Raw genomic sequence first — 6000 nt, 5'->3', positions numbered from 1 at the left:
CCTCCCAGAATCAGTCACATGGGTGTCCTGTCTAATCCAAAAAACAGCAAAAATATCGGCTTTATTTATTATATTTACGTGATTCAATACCGCTTTCTTATCTTAAAATTAGTTTAAATATATTTAACGGATTTTTAATAATATATTTGTACTGTTAAGCTCTTTGCATTGCAATTTATTAAATTTTTGCATTATTGTACGCGTATGAGCTCATCAAAATGATATTTTATTCTTAAAAAGATATTATAATTATATATAAAAAAAGCTCAGTTCTTACCGCGACTGTGTTTTTGTGTTGCCTCTTGGCAGAATACGGAAACCTAATATCGACTGACATGCAGAGGTCATTTATTAGGTCAAGTTCAATATGTTTGGGGTTGACTAATTAGTAAACCTATGTCTTCATGTGATTAAAAGTGGACTGCCTCTTATTAGGATCCCCCACAGTGTAGTCACATCCTATGCTCTTCTTTTTGACGTGTATTACATTTTTCACAAGTGTTGAAGAGGTTTGCTGTGCACAAGGTAGAAATCCTTTGATAGGGACACCTGTAAGGTTGAGAGGTTGTTAATTAATTGCTTTAAGTGGCTGAGGAATCTTCACTGACCAATTAGACTTACAGAGACTGGCATGTAGGCATACAATACCCTGATAGCATGCATATATCACAGAGATTTACATCTGGAAGATGCATTTGTAGCATAATTTGCTCCTCTGCAAAACGGCTGTAAGACTTATGTCAATAAGAATGTCTTGGATTTCTATAAGACATTTGCAGATGTCTTTGAGATGGTAATTATCTTTTTAAGATGTTTTGCATGTGATTTTGAGATGAAAATATCTAAAAAATAGACATCTCAGAGATGTACATGTGCTATCTGGGTAAAGTCCGAAAATTGAACTCAGTTATAACATTTATGCTATAGGGAATGCTACATGTCTGACTGTATCAGGAAAAGTGAGTGACATGATAAACTTGTGGTAAAAGTTAGATTATTTAGAAGCACTCTGGGCAATGTCTGCCCTAGTTAGAAACCTATAAAAGAGCCGTAGCAAGGAATTCTGGCCCTCCTGACTGTATATTGGTCTGGGCCCCTTTCATATAAAAAAATAATACTGTTTAAAATGTGTTGTGGGCCCCTGGAATCATTACAACTTTTCACTCTATAAGCTACAGCCCTGCTTGGAAACTCTCCAAAAAGCCCAACCTATTCAGAATGTGTCCCTTGGCAGCTAGTTTGTTTTTTAGCACATTACTGTGAGGTTGCAAGGGTATTCTGGGAAGTTGCTAGGGCTTTGCTAGCTGGTTGCTTACTGGCCTGATTCAAAAGAGTCCACCGAGTTTGTAGAGACGTGTGTCTCTGCAGAACAAAAATGGTCTGTTTCCCAGTCAGTGTGTGTTTTCACACGATTTGTCTACTACATTGAGATTCCCTACTTTAATTGTATAATTGAGAAACGCCCATTTTATTGTTTATTTGTGCACAGAATAAATGTAATGTATTGTCTTTGTTCTTCATCTTACATCTATTCACCTTTATTATCAACTAAGTGTGTCTACTGTTCAAACTCATTCAGTCATCACAAAGTATAGAGAAACAGCAGGGTCACCAAATCTGACAGTACATTAAAGTTTATCGAAATCTGTTGGCCCTCTTTATTTTCAACTACATGTGCCTAATGTTCATCAAACTCATTCAGGTGATGTCTAACAAATATTCTGGAAGTACCTTTGGATAAAAGTTTCTGCTAAATAACTCCTTACATACTTAATGAAAATTATGTGAAAATTCCATGGTGAAGTGTTTCTTTAAGGAACCTGTTCGCATTAAACAGTCCCCGCCCCCACTACGTGCGTATTACTCGTGTCACTTATCAGCGCGCGGTGACGCTCACTGAGCACGGGCGCTGGACGCCTTTAATAAACCGCTACCTTACTTAGAAGGTAGTTCATCCCAAAATTACAATTCGTTTATCACTGACACAACAGCATGTTCTAAACCTAACTTTCTTCTGTAGAAATATATATTATGGAGTGTGTTAGTCTCAAATCACCATTTACTTAATATGTAGCTTTTTAACTCTCAATTTATAAAGCAGAGTCAGACACGCTATGACACTTTCTGGAATGTTCAATGGAAATATAACATTTTATGAACCATTAGATATGAAATGCCCGACTTCATGCTGTGATGCAACATTTTATGCTCCAAGCTAAACTTCTTCAAAAAATAAATAAATACAGTTGTGAAAGTTTGATAGTGTGCGTGTGAATGCTTTGATGGTGCGTGTGAGAGAGTATGATAGTGTGCGTGTGAATGCTTTGATAGTGCGTGTGAGAGTATGATAGTGTGAGAGTATGATAGTGTGCGTGTGAATGCTTTGATGGTGCGTGTGAGAGTATGATAGTGTGCGTGTGAGAGTATGATAGTGTGCGTGTGAATGCTTTGATGGTGCGTGTGAGAGTATGATAGTGTGCGTGTGAATGCTTTGATGGTGCGTGTGAGAGTATGATAGTGTGCGTGTGAATGCTTTGATGGTGCGTGTGAGAGTATGATAGTGTGCGTGTGAGAGTATGATAGTGTGAGAGTATGATAGTGTGCGTGTGAATGCTTTGATAGTGCGTGTGAGAGTATGATAGTGTGAGAGTATGATAGTGTGCGTGTGAATGCTTTGATAGTGCGTGTGAGAGTATGATAGTGTGAGAGTGAATGCTTTGATGGTGCGTGTGAGAGTATGATAGTGTGCGTGTGAATGCTTTGATAGTGCGTGTGAGAGTATGATAGTGTGAGAGTATGATAGTGTGCGTGTGAATGCTTTGATAGTGCGTGTGAGAGTATGATAGTGTGAGAGTATGATAGTGTGCGTGTGAATGCTTTGATGGTGCGTGTGAGAGTATGATAGTGTGCGTGTGAATGCTTTGATAGTGCGTGTGAGAGTATGATAGTGTGAGAGTATGATAGTGTGCGTGTGAATGCTTTGATAGTGCGTGTGAGAGTATGATAGTGTGAGAGTATGATAGTGTGAGAGTATGATAGTGTGCGTGTGAATGCTTTGATAGTGCGTGTGAGAGTATGATAGTGTGAGAGTATGATAGTGTGCGTGTGAATGCTTTGATAGTGCGTGTGAGAGTATGATAGTGTGAGAGTATGATAGTGTGCGTGTGAATGCTTTGATGGTGCGTGTGAGAGTATGATAGTGTGCGTGTGAATGCTTTGATAGTGCGTGTGAGAGTATGATAGTGTGAGAGTATGATAGTGTGCGTGTGAATGCTTTGATAGTGCGTGTGAGAGTATGATAGTGTGAGAGTATGATAGTGATAGCGTGTGAATGCTTTGATGGTGCGTGTGAGAGTATGATAGTGTGCGTGTGAATGCTTTGATAGTGCGTGTGAGAGTATGATAGTGTGAGAGTATGATAGTGTGCGTGTGAATGCTTTGATGGTGCGTGTGAGAGTATGATAGTGTGAGAGTATGATAGTGTGCGTGTGAATGCTTTGATAGTGCGTGTGAGAGTATGATAGTGTGAGAGTATGATAGTGTGAGAGTATGATAGTGTGCGTGTGAATGCTTTGATGGTGCGTGTGAGAGTATGATAGTGTGCGTGTGAATGCTTTGATAGTGCGTGTGAGAGCATGATAGTGTGAGAGTATGATAGTGTGCGTGTGAATGCTTTGATGGTGCGTGTGAGAGTATGATAGTGTGCGTGTGTGCTTTGATGGTGCGTGTGAGAGTATGATAGTGTGAGAGTATGATAGTGTGCGTGTGAATGCTTTGATAGTGCGTGTCAGAGTATGATAGTGTGAGAGTATGATAGTGTGCGTGTGAATGCTTTGATAGTGCGTGTCAGAGTATGATAGTGTGCGTGTGAATGCTTTGATAGTGCGTCTGAGAGTATGATAGTGTGAGAGTATGATAGTGTGCGTGTGAATGCTTTGATGGTGCGTGTGAGAGTATGATAGTGTGCGTGTGAATGCTTTGATAGTGCGTGTGAGAGTATGATAGTGTGAGAGTATGATAGTGTGCGTGTGAATGCATTGATAGTGTGTGTGAGAGAGTATGATAGTGTGCGTGTGAATGCTTTGATGGTGCGTGTGAATGCATTGATAGTGTGTGTGAGAGAGTATGATAGTGTGCGTGTGAATGCTTTGATGATGCGTGTGAGAGTATGATAGTGTGCGTGTGAATGATTTGATAGTGCATGTGAGAGTATGATAGTGTGCGTGTGAATGCTTTGATAGTGCGTGTGAGAGTATGATAGTGTGAGAGTATGATAGTGTGCGTGTGAATGCTTTGATGGTGCGTGTGAGAGTATGATAGTGTGCGTGTGAATGCTTTGATAGTGCGTGTGAGAGTATGATAGTGTGCGTGTGAATGCTTTGATAGTGCGTGTGAGAGTATGATAGTGTGAGAGTATGATAGTGTGCGTGTGAATGCTTTGATGGTGCGTGTGAGAGTATGATAGTGTGAGAGTATGATAGTGTGCGTGTGAATGCTTTGATAGTGCGTGTCAGAGTATGATAGTGTGAGAGTATGATAGTGTGCGTGTGAATGCTTTGATAGTGCGTGTCAGAGTATGATAGTGTGCGTGTGAATGCATTGATAGTGTGTGTGAGAGAGTATGATAGTGTGCGTGTGAATGCTTTGGTGGTGCGTGTGAGAGTATGATAGTGTGTGTGTGAATGCTTTGATAGTGCGTGTCAGAGTATGATAGTGTGAGAGTATGATAGTGTGCGTGTGAATGCTTTGATAGTGCGTGTCAGAGTATGATAGTGTGCGTGTGAATGCATTGATAGTGTGTGTGAGAGAGTATGATAGTGTGCGTGTGAATGCTTTGATGGTGCGTGTGAGAGTATGATAGTGTGCGTGTGAATGCTTTGTGCGTGTGAGAGTATGATAGTGTGCGTGTGAATGCTTTGATTGTGTGTGAGAGAGTATGATAGTGTGCGTGTGAATGCTTTGATGGTGCGTGTGAGAGTATGATAGTGTGCGTGTGAATGCTTTGATGGTGCGCGTGAGAGTATGATAGTGTGCGTGTGAATGCTTTGATGGTGCGTGTGAGAGTATGATAGTGTGCGTGTGAATGCTTTGATGGTGCGTGTGAGAGTATGATAGTGTGCGTGTGAATGCTTTGATTGTGCGTGTGAGAGTATGATAGTGTGTGTGTGAATGCTTTGATAGTGCGTGTCAGAGTATGATAGTGTGCTTGTGAATGCTTTGATAGTGCGCGTGAGAGTATGATAGTGTGCGTGTGAATGCTTTGATGGTGCGTGTGAGAGTATGATAGTGTGCGTGTGAATGCTTTGATTGTGCGTGTGAGAGTATGATAGTGTGCGTGTGAATGCATTGATAGTGTGTGTGAGAGAGTATGATAGTGTGCGTGTGAATGCTTTGATGGTGCGTGTGAGAGTATGATAGTGTGCGTGTGAATGCTTTGATAGTGCGTGTCAGAGTATGATAGTGTGCGTGTGAATGCATTGATGGTGCATGTGAGAGTTTGAGAGTATGATAGTGTGCGTGTGAATGCTTTGATGGTGCGTGTAAATGCTTTGATAGTGCGTGTGAGAGAGTATGATAGTGTGCGTGTGAATTCTTTGATAGTGCGTGTGAGAGTATGATAGTGTGGGTGTGAATGCTTTGATGGTGCGTGTGAGAGTTTGAGAGTATGATAGTGTGCGTGTGAATTCTTTGATGGTGCGTGTGAGAGTATGATAGTGTGCGTGTGAATGCTTTGATGGTGCATGTGAGAGTAAGATAGTGTGCGTGTAAATGATTTGATAGTGCGTGTGAGAGAGTATGATAGTGTGCGTGTGAATGCTTTGATAGTGCGTGTGAGAGTATGATAGTGTGCGTGTGAATGCTTTGATGGTGCGTGTGAGAGTATGATAGTTTGAGAGTATGATAGTGCGTGTGAGAGTATGATAGTGTGCGTGTGAATGCTTTGATGGTGCGTGTGAGAGAGTATGATAGTGTGCGTGTGAATGCTTTGATGGTGCGTGT

The sequence above is a fragment of the Xyrauchen texanus genome, chromosome 21 (genome assembly GCF_025860055.1).
Source record: "Xyrauchen texanus isolate HMW12.3.18 chromosome 21, RBS_HiC_50CHRs, whole genome shotgun sequence".
NCBI lineage: Eukaryota > Metazoa > Chordata > Actinopteri > Cypriniformes > Catostomidae > Xyrauchen > Xyrauchen texanus.
This window is presented reverse-complemented; position numbering follows the sequence as displayed.